A 23261-nucleotide genomic window follows, 5' to 3' on the forward strand; every position below is an offset into this window, starting at 1 on the left:
AATTAAAAATAAGGCCTCTTGGAATAGTGAAACGGTGGGTAGAAACACCAAGATCTTATGGGTTGACCCTGATGAGAGCAAGACGAGAAATCTCAAAATGAGCAAGTCCGAGGTTAGTATGATGGTACGTATTCTAAGTGGACACACAGGATTACTAGCACATCTATACAAAATCGGACAAGCGGATTCAGACGAATAGAGCATGTGGAGAGTTCAATGAAACTGTGGATCACTTGCTTTGCCACTGTCAAGTATTCGTCGAAGTTAGATCCAAGCATCTTGGAAGTGATATTATTCCGAAACTAACATTCCTGACTAACACTGAATGGAAAATTCTTAGTAATTACGTCCAGGAAACTGAGTTTCTGAACATTGAAAAATAATACATTCAGTGATTTTTTTTTTCATGATAGTGGCCTAGGTGTTTTTCTTTGGATTTGATGTAGTATACATCCTCCTATCAACCTAACCTAGGATAAAAGGTCTGCTTCAGGTATATAAAGATCAAATCAGTTCAGCGGTTTGGGTGTAATTGACTGAAATGCAAAACTACAGGAACACTCCTCACGGACTCTAGGATATAGTTGTATATCAAGTTATGGATGCAATTCGATTTGACTTAAATGCGATAATAGTATGAAGTAAACATTTTGGTCTTACTGCTTCTGGTTAGACTTTGTATCCCGGGAGGAAAGTATAAAAAGATCGGAACGAACCGATATTCGATATATAGAACGATATATAGAACACTTTTTACAACCTCAGTAGTCAAACTGATTAGATAAATTTGGAAAATTATTATTGTAAATTTCTTGAGTATCGACCCGATATTCAATATTGACCAGTTCAATAGCCAAACCGATTATTTAGTAAACTACTGGTTTCGAGTGTCGGTTAACTTCTGGTACGTTGCTAACTAGAATAATGTAGAGTAGAGTAAAGTATAACAAGATCGGTACTTCCTTTCTTGATCTCTTTCTTATATTAAAATTTGTATAAACAGTTTAGGAAGTAACTCATTTTAAAGAAGCTAACCGAAAATGTTCCTTGTATATATTTCCTAAAAATCAATCAAACAGAGTTTCAATGTAGAACACTCATTATTTCAGAACTCCTAGCTGTAGCTATTTCATATGATTGGACTTCCCTTAATGTATTTGCTTTCTTTGTTTTTTGGATAAAAGTGTGTTAAGCTCTCTACTATTCCAAATTTTATTATGTGTCAAATTTGAAAATATATCTCATTACTGTTACTTATTTATTAAAATGTAATGCGTTTGTATTACTATGCATGTAGTATCTAAAATATTACTGCAACTTTGAGAAGCCCTTCAATTAGTTTTATTATTATATTTACATTTTGCTGAAATTGAAAATAATATTACTAATTATGCGAAATATGAATGCTTTTACTTAAATAGAATTACAAATATTGTTGTGGTAACACAAATTCAACATGATTTTAATTTAAATTGTAATCTAAATCTAACAATATTCTTTATTAAAAAGTATCTCTAAGGCAAAATTAATTTTTTTAAATATTTAAAGATCTGAAGATCATAGAACAACTATGTCGCTGCAAACAGTGGATTCTATAGGTGGTAATTCGTTTCCAAATACTTTTCTTTTACCGATGTTCTTACCATAACGGTTAGTTGAGGTATCAGTTAGTTACTTCCTGTAAGGTTTTCCCCCAAAATTTTTGCCATCTATTAAAAATCGAATACTCCTATTTTTACTTTAACCTCTGGGACAAATTTGAAATTCATCTCTCTCTCTCTTTAAATTACAATCTGTATAATTTTGTATAAATTTAAATGTGAATAGAAATGAAATATATATGTATATATCGGTATAGAGACTTAAGTGTTAGGTAGCAGCGATAAATTAAATCTAATTTCAATTGTAAGATAAGAGGTACAAATAAATTGGAGAAAATAAAATGCATGAAAGAAATCATCATCATTATCATTATAGTCAGCAGCAGCAACAACAGTGAAAAACTCAACTAACCAGCAACTATTGTACGGATGGACAGACAACTAAACCATACAATATTGCAGCAACAATGAGGGGCCATCATTTAGTTTATTTAGAATGAACCCAGAGGAGCATTGAACCCATAAAACACTGTTTGCTGCTGACTGTGGCAGTTACACTATTAAATAATACAACTAGAAGTAGTAGAAGTACGACGGACGACGAGTACGCTTACACGATGGAGTACAAAGTATATACATGGACATGTTATAGTATCGTACGGAATATGTACTTCATCTACTAAAAGGAACGAACGTGCAGTAATGATGAGCTAACTAACGAATGAGTGCATTGTTGTACCATTTACGAGTATTATTTGTTGTTAGTATTTTATTGTTATTTGTTGTTGTACGAGAATTGCAAGAAGAAATACGAGTTCGAAATTGAAAACAATTATTCTATTCAGCAAAATTCAATAATAAGAACAAAACTTTAATGTGAACTATTTATGTAGTAGAAAAGTAATAAGTATGTTTTTGTTGTACCCTACATCACCTAGATGGTGGAGTATTTAGAGAACCTAAATTGTTATAACTTTCTGAAAATTTTTAATTATCCTATAAAAGATCTTTATCTTTACATAAATAACCCTGATATATTTAATCGGATCTATAGAGAAGTCGCGAGTCTGGAATATATAGTATATAGTCTGGACTAAAAAGTAGTCTATAGACTGGACTATAAAGTAGTCTAAAGTCTGGACTATAAAGTAGTCTAAAGTCTGGTCTATAAAGTTGTTTAAAGCCTGGACTATAGAGTGGTCTATAGTCTGGACTATAGAGTGGTCTACAGTCTGGACTTAGTGTAGTCTATAGTCAGGACTACAGAGTAGTCTATAGTCTGGACTATAGAGTAGTCAATAGTGTGGACTATAGAGTAGTCTATAAATTGGATCATAGAATAGTCTATAGTCTGGACTATGAAGTAGTTTATAGTTTGGTCTATACAGTAGTCTATAATCTGGACTATAGAGTAGTCCATAATCTGGACTATAGAGTGTTCTATAGTCTGGACTATAAAGTTGTCTATATTCTGGACTATAAAGTAGTCTATAGTCAGGTATATAGTCTGTTCTATAGAGTAGTCTACAGTCTGAACTACTGATTAGTCTATAGTCTGGACTATAAAGTAGTTTAAAGTCTGGACTACTATAGTCTATAGTATGTACTACTATAGTCTGGAATATAGAGTAGTCTATTGTCTGGTCTCTAGAATAGTCTGTACTATAAAGTAGTCTATAGTTTGTACTACTACAGTCTATAGTCTGGACTATAAAGTAGTTTATAGTCTGATCTATAGAGCAGTCTATAGTCTGGACTATAGAGCAGTCTATAGTCTGGACTAAAGAGCAGTCTATAGTCTGGACTATAGAGCAGTCTATAGTCTGGACTATAGAGCAGTCTATAGTCTGGACTATAGAGCAGTCTATAGTCTGGACTATAGAGCAGTCTATAGTCTGGACTATAGAGCAGTCTATAGTCTGGACTATAGAGCAGTCTATAGTCTGGATTATAGAGCAAGTCTATAGTCTGGACTATAGAGCAGTCTATAGTCTGGACTATAGAGCAGTCTATAGTCTGGACTATAGAGCAGTCTATAGTCTGGACTATAGAGCAGTCTATAGTCTGGACTATAGAGCAGTCTATAGTCTGGACTATAGAGCAGTCTAGTCTGGACTATAGAGCAGTCTATAGTCTGGACTATAGAGCAGTCTATAGTCTGGACTATAGAGCAGTCTATAGTCTGGACTATAGAGCAGTCTATAGTCTGGACTATAGAGTTGTCTATAGTCTGGACTATAGAGTAGTCTATAGTCCAGACTATAAAGTAGTCTATAGTCTGGACTATATAGTGGTCTATAGTCTGGACTATATAGTGGTCTATAGTCTGGACTATAAAGTAGTTTATAGTCTGGACTATAAAGTAGTTTATAGTCTGGTCTATAGAGTTTTCTATAGTCTGGACTATAGAGCGGTCTATAGTTTGGACTATAGACTACTTTATAGTCCAAACTATAGACCACTGTATAGTCCAGACTATTCTAGAGACCAGAATGTAGACTACTGTATAGTTCAGACTATAGACTATAGTAGTCCCTATATTAGACTACTTTATAGTCCAGACTTTAGACTACTACTTTTGTCTGGACTAAACTTCAAAAAATTTCTTGTAGTGAGTGGTGTAGCATAGCATGTGTTCGGATTATGTCTAACTATAATTGTTTACATGTTTTTGTTGGTCTTCTGCAATCTTAAGCTCATGTAAGTTATAGGTTTTTTAAACAATAATTTTACATGTATAATTTTTAATGTTTTAAAGAAATTTGTTCTACAACATTTCAATAATGAAAAGAATAGCTATAAGATTTTATAACATTTTCTTTAATAAAAATATTTGCAATTTTCTATATTAATGTATAGTAATTGATTAAATATTTCTGCCAATGCATTCCAATATTAATGTTTAGCGCCGTTTTTTGACCTAAGAAGTTCACTGCACGTAAAATAGAAATCAAAAGGAATTGGCAAAAACCGTTACTTCCATCAGATTTAAACCTTTAGCTGCATATAATCACGTTCAATAGCATTTTAGTAACGATAGACCAATATTATTTTTTGCAATTATCACAATATGCCGTTAAATTTCAGTCGAATAGAGTAACAGTGCGCGGTAATTTGAAACACCTGTGTGTGAACGTTTAATTAATTTAAATGCAAAATTTTTCCAGATTGAAAAACAAAAAAGATTTTTAACTACTGATTAAAGCCTCAATCCCTACAAATTCAAAGCATCTGTTCATTTTAGCATGTAATATAATCCATATTACAATAACAAAATTATACTGAATGACTTTGTGGTGGCTCCAAAATTAAAAAAAAAAAAAAACACATGGAAACACTCTCCCTTTAGCTGTGTCATTCAGAGTGGAGGAAAAAAATACACTAAAGACCAATTGAAATGGAAACTGCCAGGCGTCCAATGTAAAATAAATCTACGAGATAAATAAAACACACAAGTGTTTTTTTTACATTTAAATAGTTGGAGTAACCACAAATACTTAGTATTAATTGAATGAAATATTATGTGGTTGATTAATATATAACTCTATCAGAGATTAACTTTAATTACGTTTCTGTTGCAGCTTTTTTCTTTCAACGAGAGGGTGATATTACATAAATTAGTTGGTTTAAAAAGTCACAAGTTATAACTTTGTTATTGGGCTTAATCATTTATTGTTATTAAACTTAAATGGAAGCAGTCATGGGCAAATGGACATGTCAACACATTGTGTGTGATGTTATTCTCAGCTGAACTAAACTGAACTGAAACTGAACTGAACTAGAACTGAACTAGAACTGAACTAGAACTGAAAATAAGAAACTGAACTAGAATTGAACTAACTAGAACTGAACTAGAACTGAAACTAGAACTTGAACTAGAACTGAAAACTAGAACTGAACTAGAAACTGAACTAGAACTGAACTAGAACTTTGACTAGAATGAACTAGAACTGAACTAGAACTTGAACTTAGAACCTGAACTAGAACTGAACTAGAACTGAACTAGAACCTGAACTAGAACTGAACTAGAACTGAACTCGAACTAGAACTAGAACTGAACTAGAACTGAACTAGAACTGAACTAGAACTGAACTAGAACTGAACTAGAACTGAACTAGAACTGAACTAGAACTGAACTAGAACTGAACTAGAACTGAACTAGAACTGAACTAGAACTGAACTAGAACTGAACTAGAACTGAACTAGAACTGAACTAGAACTGAACTAGAACTGAACTAGAACTGAACTAGAACTGAAGACTGAACTAGAACTGAACTGAACTGAACTAGAACTGAACTAGAACTGAACTAGAACTGAACTAGAACTGAACTAGAACTGAACTAGAACTGAACTAGAACTGAACTAGAACTGAACTAGAACTGAACTAGAACTGAACTAGAACTGAACTAGAACTGTACTAGAACTGTACTAGAACTGAACTAGAACTGAAATAGAACTGAACTGAACTAGAACTGAACTAGAACTGAACTAGAACTGAACTAGAACTGAACTAGAACTGAACTAGAACTGAACTAGAACTGAACTAGACTGAACTAGAACTGAACTAGAACTGAACTAGAACTGAACTAGAACGTAACTAGAACTGAACTAGAACTGAACTAGAACTGAACTAGAACTGAACTAGAACTGAACTAGAACTGAACTAGAACTGAACTAGAACTGAACTAGACTGAACTAGAACTGAACTAGAACTGAACTAGAACTGAACTAGAACTGAACTAGAACTGAACTAGAACTGAACTAGAACTGAACTAGAACTGACTAGAACTGAACTAGAACTGAACTAGAACTGAACTAGAACTGAACTAGAACTGAACTAGAACTGAACTAGAACTGAACTAGAACCTGAACTAGAACTGAACTAGAAACTGAACTAGAACTGAACTAGAACTGAACTAGAACTGAACTAGAACTGAACTAGAACTGACTAGAACTGAACTAGAACTGAACTAGAACTGAACTAGAACTGAACTAGAACTGAACTAGAACTGAACTAGAACTGAACTAGAACTGAACTAGAACTGAACTAGAACTGAACTAGAACTGAACTAGAACTGAACTAGAACTGAACTAGAACTGAACTAGAACTGAACTAGAACTGAACTAGAACTGAACTAGAACTGAACTAGAACTGAACTAGAACTGAACTAGAACTGAACTAGAACTGAACTAGAACTGAACTAGAACTGAACTAGAACTGAACTAGAACTGAACTAGAACTGAACTAGAACTGAACTAGAACTGAACTAGAACTGAACTAGAACTGAACTAGAACTGAACTAGAACTGAACTAGAACTGAACTAGAACTGAACTAGAACTGAACTAGAACTGAACTAGAACTGAACTAGAACTGAACTAGAACTGAACTAGAACCGAACTAGAACCGAACTAGAACCTAACTAGAACTGAACTAGAATCGAACTAGAACTGAATTAGAAATGAAATAAAAATTTTCGATTTTATTAAAAAAACAATACATATTTACTAAAGATTCAAAATTTAAGTGAAAATTTTAATTTTTAATGAAATTTCAAGATTTTAACAGATATGATTTATCATAACATAAAATTGTTAATGAAAAATGTTTGCAGAAATTATTTTTACCCCAAAATAAATAAAACTGGGGTGATTGAATATAAAATTATGAAACTATATTCCTCAACTGTCGAATACACTAAACATACAAGTCAATTGCATCTCTCAGCGGGTTATTTTTGATTCATCATAATAAAATCTCAAACATACACACAACTTCAATTCAGCAAATTTCAGTAATAAGTTCATGATCAAGTTCAGCAAAATATTTAATTAAAAATGTGAATAATACCACCACCAGATACTTACATTCAAATCATTTTATATTACACTTTGTTGGTGGTCTCTTTTGGTCTTAATTATAGAAATAATGTCGAATCTTGTATGTTGAATCGATGAAATGTGTGGGAGGGTGTTGGTGGTGGCAGAAACAAATGTATCTGCAATTGATTGCTGCAATGCTTTCAAAGCAAAGTTGGAAAAACACAAGACAAATCTAATGAGTGAATGAGTTGGAGTGCAGCACAGAGTGTTTGTTTTGAAATAAAACAGATCAATTTGCTGAACATCAGTTTGTCTTTCGTTAGTCTCAACTCATCTGCCTGTTCCACACAATTCAAATGTAATGAGTTTGAAAAGATACTGGTTGTTGAACAGTGTTCTCATCAAGCAATTAACAAATACAAAAACATAAACAAATAATAAATAAAATTAACATTACAATACAACTGCATTTTATTATTAACACCTGATATTCGTTGGGTTGAGTGTAGTTTTTGGTTTTTATAGTTTTAGTATCCTAGAATTTTCACCCTTGTTAATTTGTGGTAGAACTTTTGTTGTTGTGGCTTTCTTTTTATGAAATTTATATTTGTTTATTTATGTTGCCACTGTGGCTGCAACATTAATTATGTTTATGTTTAGGTCTCTTCTTTTTTTGTTCAACGTTGAAAGGAAGTGATGCATCACGTGCTGTTTCCATTGATGACATATTTGTGTTGTGTTTTTCTTTGGTGGTACGTGTTATTAATCACTATTCAAGAATAAGATCAAGGTATTCCAGAAAAGCAGAAGGTATATGAATTAGAATAAACAATGTTGGAGCTTCCATACAGAAGCTTCCATAAAACTGGTCTATAACTGAACTAGAACTGAACTAGAACTGAAACTAGAACTGAACTAGAACTGAACTAGAACTGAACTAGAACTGAACTAGAACTGAACTAGAACTGAACTAGAACTGAACTAGAACTGAACTAGAACTGAACTAGAACTGAACTAGAACTGAACTAGAACTGAACTAGAACTGAACTAGAACTGAACTAGAACTGAACTAGAACTGAACTAGAACTGAACTAGAACTGAACTAGAACTGAACTAGAACTGAACTAGAACTGAACTAGAACTGAACTAGAACTGAACTAGAACTGAACTAGAACTGAACTAGAACTGAACTAGAACTGAACTAGAACTGAACTAGAACTGAACTAGAACTGAACTAGAACTGAACTAGAACTGAACTAGAACTAGAACTGAACTAGAACTGAACTAGAACTGAACTAGAACTGAACTAGAACTGAACTAGAACTGAACTAGAACTGAACTAGAACTGAACTAGAACTGAACTAGAACTGAACTAGAACTGAACTAGAACTGAACTAGAACTGAACTAGAACTGAACTAGAACTGAACTAGAACTGAACTAGAACTGAACTAGAACTGAACTAGAACTGAACTAGAACTGAACTAGAACTGAACTAGAACTGAACTAGAACTGAACTAGAACTGAACTAGAACTGAACTAGAACTGAACTAGAACTGAACTAGAACTGAACTAGAACTGAACTAGAACTGAACAAGAACTGAACTAGAACTGAACTAGAACTGAATTATAACTCGGACTTAACTGTGTTTTAGTCAAAACCATAGTGTTAACTGTTATCCTACTAAAGGCTTGATGACTATAGAGATCGATTAGTCGACACTTTCTAACAACTAAAACCGAAATTTCCAAAACTCCCCATAATTCCGCAAAATACATGGCAAAATTTTATATACTTATACTATACATACAATATGTAAATATATTCAGACACATTAGCAGTTTTCGTTTAATTTTTGAAAGAACGTCATATGACATAATTTATTGCTCTTATACAAAATTAATTCAAATTACAATTTGAATGAATTGTGTGCCCTGGTAGGCTATAAACGCTAAACTTTTTTATAAACAAATTTAAACGAAAAACTCTAAACTGCACTTTTTGATTTACAACGATCTTGCTGTAAATGAGTAAAAGCCCCAGTATCCAAACATAAATATTAAAATAATCCAATAACACATAATGGAGGTGGGGAGACAAAGTACAAAAAAAAGACAGAGTTGTGGCCCACATGTGTGTAAATTCAAATAATTTGATTTCAAGTTCATACCTTCAACTTCATATTTGCAACAACATGTAATTGTTGTTGACATTTTTCAAAAAAATAAAATACACAAAAAATCACATTTAACCAAACATCTACAATGTGTTTTTGTCTTTTTTTTTGCGGAAAATTGTGGAAAAACTTTTAAAAGCAACATCACGAGCAACTGCAACATAAAAAGTGTCTCCTTGGATTTTTCTGCAGCTGCAAAAACTAAAAGTGCAACACGTGTGTGCTTGCGTGCAATGCATGAGTGACTGAGTGAGTAAGTGGCCCCCTCTTGTCATTGTGCCATAAATGGATGTGCAACAACTGATAAAACATGCAGTCAATATTCGGTAAGCGACATAAATTTATATCAGTGAATGCATGTGTCTATAGAAACATATGTGAATATCAAAGATAGCGTCAGCTGAAATGGAAAATTAATACACTTCGAAATTTAGTTTTTAATGAAAAATTGGATTTTTGTGAAAGATAACATTTGTACATGAACTGAACTAGAACTGATCTAGAACTTAACTAGAACTGAACTAGAACTGAACTAGAACTGAACTAGAACTGAACTAGAACTGAACTAGAACTGAACTAGAACTGAACTAGAACTGAACTAGAACTGAACTAGAACTGAACTAGAACTGAACTAGAACTGAACTAGAACTGAACTAGAACTGAACTAGAACTGAACTAGAACTGAACTAGAACTGAACTAGAACTGAACTAGAACTGAACTAGAACTGAACTAGAACTGAACTAGAACTGAACTAGAACTGAACTAGAACTGAACTAGAACTGAACTAGAACTGAACTAGAACTGAACTAGAACTGAACTAGAACTGAACTAGAACTGAACTAGAACTGAACTAGAACTGAACTAGAACTGAACTAGAACTGAACTAGAACTGAACTAGAACTGAACTAGAACTGAACTAGAACTGAACTAGAACTGAACTAGAACTGAACTAGAACTGAACTAGAACTGAACTAGAACTGAACTAGAACTGAACTAGAACTGAACTAGAACTGAACTAGAACTGAACTAGAACTGAACTAGAACTGAACTAGAACTGACTAGAACTGAACTAGGACTGGACTGAACTAGAACTGAACTGAACAAGGACTAAACAATTACCAATATATAGTTATGTTTATTACAACTAATTATTTGTTCCTGTGTACTATATAATACTTACAGAAACCATTAATATTGGGTTTTTCTTAAATACAGATTTTGACGTTGATGACAATGACAAAAAAAGATACAACTAAAATAAACTACATACATAAATGTTACAATCATATTTATCCAGGCGTGGCATTTGTCTTTCAACCAACCAACTAACCAACCTCACCTTTTAGAAAAGGACTGACTTAGCTAGATGGCTGGCTGTTTGACTGTCGTTGCTGTTAGCATTGCAGATCTTAAGCGATGTTTAGCAAAAACTTAACCAAGCAGAAATTATGTAGCAGTTGTTTGCGTGCCAATTTTTTAAGTTTTGTGTTTGACATGTAAACCATGGAAAATGAGTGAGTGAATGTAGTAAAAATACTAGACCTTTTTATAGGCAAATCTCGATTGTTAAGTGGGAGTGAGTGAATATTCAAAAATAATCACATTTATCATAATTTTCCATTATAAATTAAAGATAATAAGTAAGGATTTAATAAAATTATAAATTACAATATTGTAAGAGAAAAATTCGAAATGATGTCATATTAAGTTTAAAGTTCAAATTATTTAAAGGTTATTACTTTTTTACTTATACGAAAATTCCTAATGAAAACGTTTTCCATTTATATTAGAAAATAATAATAATTCTTAAAAATTACGTGCATTAAATTAGAAATATTTTTTATTTTTTCAATAAATATATTTTTAGTACTTTTATTAAGACATTATTATCTTACACTCAAGACTTCATACAAAATAACTTGTCACATCCAAGTTGATTCTAACCCAACAGATATTATTTTAAATATATTTCCACTGGCCTCCTCTTACTCGCACCCTCTTATGTTTACTGGGTTACTTTATATTCCTTTTCAGAGATAACAACAATATTGTGGCCTTAAACGGAAAATATATAATTTTTTTCTGTAAAATAAGTAATTGAATAAGAATTTTTCTTAAACAAAAATATATAAATGGCATTTTCCAGCAACTAGAACTGACTGAGTAATAAAATTGATGACAATGCTGGGAGAATTGCGATTACTTTGTTTAAAACGTAAACAAAGCTATTTAAAGACATACAACTTTATAAATAATACCAAAACAATTGAGTTCCAAAAGAGGATATGATGTTGTATCAATTGGACAGCATTCCTGAAGCGAAACTTCAAAGACACGTAATTGTTGTGTATCCAAAAGATGTGCAATTTTGTGTGTGTAAATTGTTTAATTTAGGACTTCTTTTTCCATTATGTTTTGGAAGTCACTCCTATTTTTCATTGTGAGGAAATTAATTGAAGAACTAGAGGAAAAGTAGAGGAGAACTAGAACAGAACTAGAACAGAACGAGAACAGAACTAGAACAGTACAGAACTACAGCAGAACTAGAACAGAACTAGAACAGAACTTGAACAGAACTAGAACAGAACTAGAACAGAACTAGAACAGAACTAGAACAGAACTAGAACAGAACTAGAACAGAACTAGAACAGAACTAGAACAGAACTAGAACAGAACTAGAACAGAACTAGAACAGAACTAGAACAGAACTAGAACAGAACTAGAACAGAACTAGAACAGAACTAGAACAGAACTAGAACAGAACTAGAGCAGAACTAGAACAGAACTAGAACAGAACTAGAACAGAACTAGAACAGAACTAGAACAGAACTAGAACAGAACTAGAACAGAACTAGAACAGAACTAGAACAGAACTAGAACAGAACTAGAACAGAACTAGAACAGAACTAGAACAGAACTAGAACAGAACTAGAACAGAACTAGAACAGAACTAGAACAGAACTAGAACAGAACTAGAACAGAACTAGAACAGAACTAGAACAGAACTAGACAGAACTAGAACAGAACTAGAACAGAACTAGAACAGAACTAGAACAGAACTAGAACAGAACTAGAACAGAACTAGAACAGAACTAGAACAGAACTAGAACAGAACTAGAACAGAACTAGAACAGAACTAGAACAGAACTAGAACAGAACTAGACAGAACTAGAACAGAACTAGAACAGAACTAGAACAGAACTAGAACAGAACTAGAACAGAACTAGAACAGAACTAGAACAGAACTAGAACAGAACTAGAACAGAACTAGAACAGAACTAGAACAGAACTAGAACAGAACTAGAACAGAACTAGAACAGAACTAGAACAGAACTAGAACAGAACTAGAACAGAACTAGAACAGAACTAGAACAGAACTAGAACAGAACTAGAACAGAACTAGAACAGAACTAGAACAGAACTAGAACAGAATTGGAACAGAACTAGAACAGAACTAGAACAGAACTAGAACAGAACTAGAACAGAACTAGAACAGAAGTAGAACAGAACTAGAACAGAACAGAATTGGAACAGAACTAGAACAGAACAGAATTGGAACAGAACTAGAACAGAACTAGAACAGAACTGGAACAGAACTAGAACAGAACTAGAACAGAACTAGAACAGAACTAGAACAGAACTAGAACAGAACTACAACAGAACTACAACAGAACTACAACAGAACTACAACAGAACTACAACAGAACTACAACAGAACTAGAACAGAACTAGAACAGAACTAGAATAGAACTAGAACAGAACTAGAACAGAACTAGAACAGAACTAGAACAGAACTAGAACAGAACTAGAACAGAACTAGAACAGAACTAGAACAGAACTAGAACAGAACTAGAACAGAACTAGAACAGAACTAGAACAGAACTAGAACAGAACTAGAACAGAACTAGAACAGAACTAGAACAGAACTAGAACAGAACTAGAACAGAACTTGAACAGCACACAACTGTAGTAGACGAAATCTACTACAGAACTAGAACAGTACTAGAACAGAACTTGAACAGCACACAACTGTAGTAGACGAAATCTATCCATTATCACTGTATGTTTTCTTGTTTGTATTGCTCTTTAAGAGTTTGAGTTCTGTTCTTTCTTTCGTACTTCTTATTTTTGCAATGAAAAGAAATTGAAATGATTAGAGGCCGTTCTTGAAAGAGAACAACATCAGGAAACTGGCAAACAAGTTATAAAAATGCATTTCATCTTCAGGCAATACTAAACCAAAGAAAGAATATATCGTACAAAAAAAACCTTAAAGTCTTGTGTATGTACTCTCTTAGATAATGAAGATATAGCGGATGTTATAAAAAAACTATGAAAAAAAAACTATCAAATTCTAAAGCATTATTAAATGTTAGTAAAGTTCTTGTGTAGAGATGGCAGACAGGACGAGTTATTGCCAAAGAAATCATTAAAATATTTTTTATTCAGACAATATTTCCGCTTTAATAAAATCACTAACTATATGGTATAGAAAATATGGGTTTAATCAAGCTTTTACGAAAAGCTAGAATTATTTGATCAGGCGAAACATTTAAAAATATATTTGCTATTATGAACTCTATATTAATTGTACAGTTTTGTTATATATTATGTTATTGGAATAAGGTTAGACGTATGGATATTGTTTTTAAAATATCACGAGTTTTTTTTCACTTATTTTCTTAAAAAGCTTTCTAGTTTTAACTTTTAACCTCAAGGATTTTTCCTTGCATTCTGATTAGACAATTCAAAATTTTTAAAGATATAATTAATGTATTGTATTTTTAATTTTCATTATGTTTGAGAATTAATTAACAAATATAAATGATAAGAAAATGTGTGAGAAATTTTGATGAATAGAAAAAATAAAAAAATCGCCACTTGAAACACTTGAATTTCTTTTCCAAATCTTTGATGTAAATATGAGTATTAGACTGCCCCAAAATTGTAGTGAGAAATGTATTAACTGGAACTGAAGGAAACATAACTGAACTGAACTAGAACTGAATTAGAACTGAACTAGAACTGAACTAGAACTGAAGTAGAACTGAACTATAACTGAACTAGAACTGAACTAGAACTGAACTAGAACTGAACTAGAACTGAACTGGAACTGAACTGGAACTGAACTGGAACTGAACTAGAACTGAACTAGAACTGAACTAGAACTGAACTAGAACTGAACTAGAACTGAACTAGAACTGAACTAGAACTGAACTAGAACTGAACTATAACTGAACTAGAACTGAACTAGAACTGAACTAGAACTGAACTAGAACTGAACTAGAACTGAACTAGAACTGAACTAGAACTGAACTAGAACTGAACTAGAACTGAACTAGAACTGAACTAGAACTGAACTAGAACTGAACTAGAACTGAACTAGAACTGAACTAGAACTGAACTAGAACTGAACTAGAACTGAACTAGAACTGAACTAGAACTGAACTAGAACTGAACTAGAACTGAACTAGAAACTGAACTAGAACTGAACTAGAACTGAACTAGAACTGAACTAGAACTGAACTAGAACTGAACTAGAACTGAACTAGAACTGAACAAGTAGAACTGAACTAGAACTGAACTAGAACTGAACTAGAACTGAACTAGAACTGAACTAGATCTGAACTAGAACTGAACTAGAACTGAACTAGAACTGAACTAGATCTGAACTAGAACTGAACTAGAACTGAACTAGAACTGAACTAGAACTGAACTAGAACTGAACTCGAACTGAACTAGAACTGAACTAGAACTGAACTAGAACTGAACTAGAACTGCACTAGAACTGAACTAGAACTGAACTAGAACTGAACTTGAACTGAACTACAAATGAACTAGAACGGATTATCATGGGTTTGAATAAAAATCGAATAATTGAAAGAGTAATGGCACTTTGAGGTTCGTTTTTTTCTCAGTAGAAATGTGAACCAGTCTAATATGTAGTCGTTAGAATCTATTTTTTTTACTTTAATAATGATATTTAAAAGTATTAAAAATCAATTGATTAGAAACAAAAAAAAAAACAATAGATAATGTAAAATAATATGAATAATAGAAGAAAGCAGACCAATTGAAAATGTAACAAAGAATCTGAAAAAGAAATAAAGAACCGAAATAATGAAACAATCACTGTCACAGTGACGAATACTGACGGGACTGACGCAGTGATTTATCTGTCTATTCTCTATGATTGTTGTTAAAAAAGAACAATAGTAAATGCGTTGTGTGATGTTTTTTTTTTTTTTTTTTTTTTTGTAACAATCTACACAAAAAACAATTAAAAAACTAACTACAATAATAAAGTATGTTTTTTTTTAAAACAAACTTTACTCACACATATGAATAAAAAATAATAATAAAATGAGAAAAAAAACTGCAACATTTTGTAAGACATGCCTGAGTGCATTTGATATACGAGCTGAATGAAGTTGAAATGTGAAAAAAAATAATCATTTTAAAAACTATAACGGATGTACATACAGGCGAACATACATGCACTGTACACAAATGCACTTACGAATGTATAAACATAAGTACAGTGTTGAGCACAACATAAGCTACAAAGCAAAGTGAATCATTAAATTGTTAACAATATCCAAAATTAAGCAAAAGTTTTAACTATTATTTTCCCATTATTAAGTTGCTTATGTTTTGTTCAGTACTTTGTTGAGTACTCTGCAAGTGTGATGATACAACAAAAGTAACATTTAAAAACTAAAACTAAAAATACAATAAAATGGTAATAACAAACAAACATATAAATAAACCAACCAACTTATTTTGTTTTTAACAATTTTTTCCTGCAACAAAAATAAAAAAGGGGTCAATGGACAAACAGATTCTAACCATAAAACACAACATAAAAAATAAAATTGTAATCCAGCCAACAACAATAAAAACACAACCAAACAAAAAAACTTTGTAAAAAGAAAATAAAATTTTCAACTTTAACATTAATTAAAACGACCATTGTAATTTCTAAAGAATTTACAACAATTAAATAAAGACCAGAAGAATTCAAACAATAAATGAAAAAGTGAAGTGAAGAAATGAAATAATTCTACAACTATTTCGTGGTTGTCTGTCCATCCATCCGTCTGTCTGTCTTTCAGTCTAACTATTCATTTGTTGTTCTGTTTTCTTAGGAATTAGAATTAGTTTTTTTGTCGATGTTTTTTATGTGTGTCTCAGTATGACACAGTTTTAAAGTTCTTATCTTGTAAATGTTGCAATTAATAGAACATGTTTTTTTATATTTTTTATTATTTATTTTGTCTTGTTAATCATAATAAATGCTATTCGAAGACGGACTATAAAGTATTGCAGACGGTCATGTATTAAGCAGTTTTGTACTAGAATTAAGCCACTGAAAATATTTCAAGTGAAGTTTTTTGAATGCAGTTTTACAGTAGTTTTGTTGCAGTAGTATTAGGGGGTATTCGTTGAAACATTATGCCTTATCTATATGTGTATCAGGGTGGTTTCAAAAGAACAGTTTATTGCAATTTGAAAAAAGATCGCCATTGGTTCTCGTTTCTCTTAAAGTTCAATACAGAAATGAACTAGAACTGAACTAGAACTGAACTAGAACTGAACTAGAACTGAACTAGAACTGAACTAGAACTGAACTAGAACTGAACTAGAACTGAACTAGAACTGAACTAGAACTGAACTAGAACTGAACTAGAACTGAACTAGAACTGAACTAGAACTGAACTAGAACTGAACTAGAACTGAACTAGAACTGAACTAGAACTGAACTAGAACTGAACTAGAACTGAACTAGAACTGAACTAGAACTGAACTAGAACTGAACTAGAACTGAACTAGAACTGAACTAGAACTGAACTAGAACTGAACTAGAACTGAACTAGAACTGAACTAGAACTGAACTAGAACTGAACTAGAACTGAACTAGAACTGAACTAGAACTGAACTAGAACTGAACTTGAACTGAACTAGAACTGAACTAGAACTGAACTAGAACTGAACTAGAACTGAACTAGAACTGAACTAGAACTGAACTAGAACTAAACTAGAACTAAACTAGAACTGAACTAGAACTGAACTAGATCTGAACTAGAACTGAACTAGAACTGAACTAGAACTGAACTAGAACTGAACTAGAACTGAACTAGAACTGAACTAGAACTGAACTAGAACTGAACTAGAACTGAACTAGAACTGAACTAGAACTGAACTAGAACTGAACTAGAACTGAACTAGAACTGAACTAGAACTGAACTAGAACTGAACTAGAACTGAACTAGAACTGAACTAGAACTGAACTAGAACTGAACTAGAACTGAACTAGAACTGAACTAGAACTGAACTAGAACTGAACTAGAACTGAACTAGAACTGAACTAGAACTGAACTAGAACTGAACTAGAACTGAACTAGAACTGAACTAGAACTGAACTAGAACTGAACTAGAACTGAACTAGAACTGAACTAGAACTGAACTAGAACTGAACTAGAACTGAACTAGAACTGAACCAGAACTGAACTAGAACTGAACTAGAACAAAACTAGAACTGAACTAAAACTGAACTAGAACTGAACTAAAACTGAACTAGAACTAAACTAGAACTGAAAGTGTCGACTATCGAAAGGACTATAGTCTCAACAATAGACTGGACTCTGGGCTCTACTCCACTGAATTATAGAGTAAATCGTATATTGGTTTATAGTCTCGACTAAAGACTTCCTTTACTTTATAACCGTGAATATAGATTGAACTACAGGCTCCACTATGGATTGTATGAGTGCATCGTTCCTTTGATTCAACTGCTACATCATAAAACTCTACATCTTGACTAATTGAATCCTAAACAATGTTACCGTTTAAATTCCCATTTGTAAATGAATTATGACTATTTCGAAAACTTAATTTTCTTTTGATGCAATTTACATATTTGTTCTCCAACTGATTGCTTTCCTTTACTTTATGGTAATTGTATGATTGTCCCACAAGTATACAATGACAACATCTTTTAGTGAAAACAATTACACCCCAAACACAATAAAACTGAATGAATAAAAAAAGTACCAGTATATTAAGGAAAAAATAAAAAAGAGCAATAAAAAGAAAAAAAATAAAGTTATTGCAGTAGTTGAATTTCTTTTCTTCTTGTATCTAAATCAAAAAAAAAAGGGAGTCATCGTCGTCACATCAAGCAGAAAGAAACGGACGACTAAAGGAACTAACAAATGGAATACATACTAAATAATTGCAAAACAACAAACAGACAGACAGACATTTGTACTACAAATATCCATAAAAAGAACAAATAAGAAAGCGAACATACATAAATAAAGTGGACCAAGAGGGTTGATCCCTTTTATTGTTCAGTTAGTGATAGTTTTACTGTTTTTTTTCATTTTTTATATGTGTTTTGATAAATGTAATGACAAATTTAAATCCTATGAGCGCATTTTATTGTTATTTATAGACAGATATACAGATATACACATGTTTTCAACATTTTAAGGATTAAGGATTGAAAAATCAATTGTTCGAAATAGTTTTGGGGGTGTTTTTAGAAAATATATGTTAAGCATCTTTTTCGTCATCCTTATAACCTACTAAGTGGTTTATTAAAGTTTTGCTACATAATAAAAAATCTCCAAACTATAAATTTAATACTTTTGTATTATTTTCAGTTTTTTTTTGTTGTTTTGTTTGTTATAATCAAAAACCACACCCGTTGAAAATCTAATGTTGTCAGTAAAAGAGGTACTTACACTCCTTTTTCTGCAATAAAACGTACAAATTCAATTGTAGTCGTTCGTATCCCAAAGGTTTAGTTTTTTTTAAATGTATTTTGTTGAATTAACGGTATTTTAATAACTTTATACCAAATACTCTTATACACTTCAATTCATGTTTTCTTTTTATAACTTTTGTTTTATTTTTATTAAAATATTTTTTATTTTATTTATATTTTTTCTCAATCTCAAACTTGTTTTTTATTATCTCTACTTTTTGTTTAATTTTTAAACAAAATTTGTTTTTATATTTCTTTTAATTTAACATTAACTGAGTAATAATAATTGTGATTAAATCCCGATATACAACACTTTTGCCGGCCACGACTTTACAACGAATGTAGTCGTCCGTTACTCGTACAATAACTTTGCGAAAAATGAGAGAATAATAAACTTGTACTCGATATGCTGCCGCTGCACTCACACCCGTTTATGCGAAAAACTTGTATGTTTTATGCTTAAACTTGTCTACAAGTGTTGTCAATTGAGTGCGAATTTTCGCCAAAAAAATCGTAATTTTAAGGAAGTTAGACTAATATACTATATATAGTCTAGACTAAAGATTAGGCTGCAGTGTAAACTATATAATAGAATATAGTCTTGACTATAGACTGCACTATAGTCTCAACTATAGACTGCACTATAGTCTCGACAAAAATCTACACTATAGTCTCGACTATAGTCGGCACTATAGTCTCCACTATAGACTGAACTATAGTTTGCACTATAGACTGGACTATAGTCTCCACTATAGACTGGACTATAGTCTCCACTATAGACTGGACTATAGTCTGCACTATAGTCTGGTCTATAGTCTCCACTATAGACTGGACTATAGTCTCGACTATAGACTGGACTATAGTGTCGACTATAGACTGGACTATAGTCTCGACTATGGACTCGACTATAGTCTGCACTGTAGTCTCGACTATAGATTGGACTATAGACTGTACTATAGTCTAGACTATAGGCTGGACTATAGTCTCCACAATAGACTGGACTATAGTCTGCACTATAGTCTCGACTATAGACTGCACTATAGTCTCGACAAAAGTCTACACTATAGTCTCCACTATAGACTGGACTATAGTCTCCACTATAGACTGGACTATAGTCTCCACTATAGACTGGCCTATAGTCTGGACTATAATCTCGATTATAGACTGAACTATAGTCTCGACTAGAGACTGGACTATAGTCTCGACTAGAGACTGGACTATAGCCTCGACTATAGACTAGCCAATAGTCTCGACTATAGACTAGACTAAAGTCTGGACATTAGACTGGACTATACTCTCGACAATAGTCTCGATAATAGTCTCGACCATAGACTGGACTATAGCCTCGATTATAGACTAGCCAATAGTCTCGACTATAAACCGGACTGTGGTTTCGACTATAGACTGGACTATAGTCTCGACTATAGACTGGATATAGATTGCACTATAGTCTCGACTATAGATTACACTATAGTCTCGACTATAGATTGCACATAGTCTCGACTATTGGCTGAACAATAGTTTCGACAATAGTCTCGACTATAGACTGGACTATAGTTTCGACTATAGACTGCACTATAGTCTCGACTATAGACTGTTCTATAGTCTCGACTATATACTGCACTATAATCTCGATTATAGACAGACTGAACTATAGCCTCGATTATAGACTAGCCAATAGTCTCGACTATAGACCAGATTGTAGTATCGACTATAGACTGTACTATAGTGTCGTCTATAGACTACTGGACTATAGTCTCGACTACATACTATAGTCTTGACTGTATAATGGACTATATTCTTGATTAAAGACTGCACTAAAGACTGGACTATAGTCTCGACTATAGACTGTACTATAATATCGACTATCGTCTCGACTATTTTCTGGACTATAGTACCGAATAACTATAATCTTGACTATATACTGGATTATAACAGAAATTTAATTTTAGTTTGGAGACTATTTTCTACAGAAAATTTCTCTGTTTCAAAAACTAGTTTTCTATAGAAATTTCTCTGTTTAAGAGACTAGCTTTCTATAGAAAATTCCAGAGGCAAATTTTCTCTGTTTAGGAGACTACTTTTGTATAGAAAATTTCTCTGTTTAAGAGACTATTTTTCTATAGAAAATTTCTCTGTTTCAAAGACTAATTTCTCTGTTTAAGAGACTAGTTTTCTATTGAAAATTTCTCTGTTTCAGAGACTAGTTGTCTATAGAAACTATCGCTGTTTCAGAGACTAGTTTTATATAGAACATTTTTCTATTTCAGAGACTAGTTTTCTATAGAAAATTTCTTTATTTAAGAGTCCAGTTTTCTATAGAAGTATGTTCTGTTAAGTATAGTACGTTGATGTTGATATTTGCGGAATAATACCAACAACAATTTAGCAACACCAATTAAACTGGAAAATAAAATAATCCAAGAGAATGAAAGCAAAACAAAAGAGAGCTTGGAATATAATTTAAATCAGTGATGAGTTTTTATTTTGCTGTACCAATTCGTTTTCAAAATTGAGGAAATTATTTAGGAAATGAGAATTAAAGTACTAAATTTAGCATGTACTTTTATCCCTCCACAAACCATTACTCATTTCTTTTAAACTCCCAAGAAAATAGTGCAATTGTTTGTTTTTTGGGGAGTTTCATCATAATAATGCATATTTAAATATTGACATATGGAGTGACCAGATACTAATCCATTTAAACAGAGATACGAATCATTGATGTCTGTGGGTGATAATCGATAATAACGAGTTTGTGTACGTGCTTGCAACGTTTTGAAGAAAAAAGACATTATTTATTCATACAGTTGTATGCATGTATGTATGTATGTATGTATGTATGTGCAACATAAGAGTTGTGGTAAAAAAACATATTCTTTTGCAATGCACTTGCATGTGTAGGAGTATAATACTTCATAATATTGTGTTTCTAAGGATAAAATAATCAATATTAATAGAATTTAAAGAGAAGTATTTTAAGTTTATTTTTTAGGGATCCATAGGAGAACCAATTTTATTATTAGTTAAATAACTAGTTCCATGTTAGTTTCCTTTCCATTTGGCCTTTTTCCTGTTTTATTTTAATAACAAATATTTTTGTAATTAACTGCCAATTAAAAATTCGACTGCAAAAGTTCAATGAAACTTTTTAATTGTTATGAAAACAAACAATTTTTACACAGTGTAAAATTTTCCCAATGTTTTGAAAAATTCTCACACTACAAATTTTATTCCTTTAATAACCAGTTAATAACAAGTATGAGTTTATACAATATCCATCCATCAATATCCGTAGAATTGGCAAAAGTCACGTGTTGTTTTTTTTTTCAAGCCTTTTTCCAAAGGGGCTTAACAGTTTGTTTTTGTTGTTGTTTTTGCTGCTATTTACCCTTGGTATAAACTTTTGTTTGCAGGCACTTTACTAGACGCTAGAAGATTTTCTTTCTCTCAATAAACGAAATTTATTATTTAACAAAATCAGCTGCCAATAAATTTTGCTTTTTTGAAATTGTTGTTGGTGGTGCAACCAACATGATTATTTTAATCACTACAAAACAAAAATCGAAAATTTTAGGGATGTTTTCTCAACATTAATGTTGGAAATAATTAATGTTAGACAATTTATAATATTGACTTGTATACGAGTTAGCACGATTTTAAAAGTGTGTTTCAATAATTAACAATCATTTGTTATTTGTACTTATTGTAGTGCAAATAATGACCGTAGAACCGTAATGGGTAATTTATTTGTTCTGGATAATTTCTATAAAAAGACAGTTTTTGAAAATCTTTTAAAAATACAAAGAAAATTTTGAGAAAAAAATTTGAATTTTGGATTTAAAAACAAAATTTTCAAAAATTCTTAATCAAAACATTTTCGAAAATTTT

At 32.0% G+C, this 23261-nt stretch overlaps 1 protein-coding gene across 1 annotated transcript in view; it reads right to left on the bottom strand.

Moving 5' to 3' along the window:
- LOC119610635 (neurotactin) overlaps positions 1 to 19732 on the bottom strand; it is a 37285-nt gene extending 17553 nt beyond the window's left edge. The window contains exon 1 of the mRNA XM_037965936.1: positions 19348 to 19732. The gene's annotated coding sequence lies outside the window, so the exon portion shown is untranslated. The remainder of the gene's footprint in view (positions 1 to 19347) is intronic.
- Between the last annotated feature and the right edge of the window lie 3529 nt (positions 19733 to 23261).

Source organism: Lucilia sericata, unplaced genomic scaffold, assembly GCF_015586225.1.
Source record: "Lucilia sericata isolate MDLA Ls3-8-SP2 unplaced genomic scaffold, ASM1558622v1 Contig001258F_arrow, whole genome shotgun sequence".
Lineage (NCBI taxonomy): Eukaryota > Metazoa > Arthropoda > Insecta > Diptera > Calliphoridae > Lucilia > Lucilia sericata.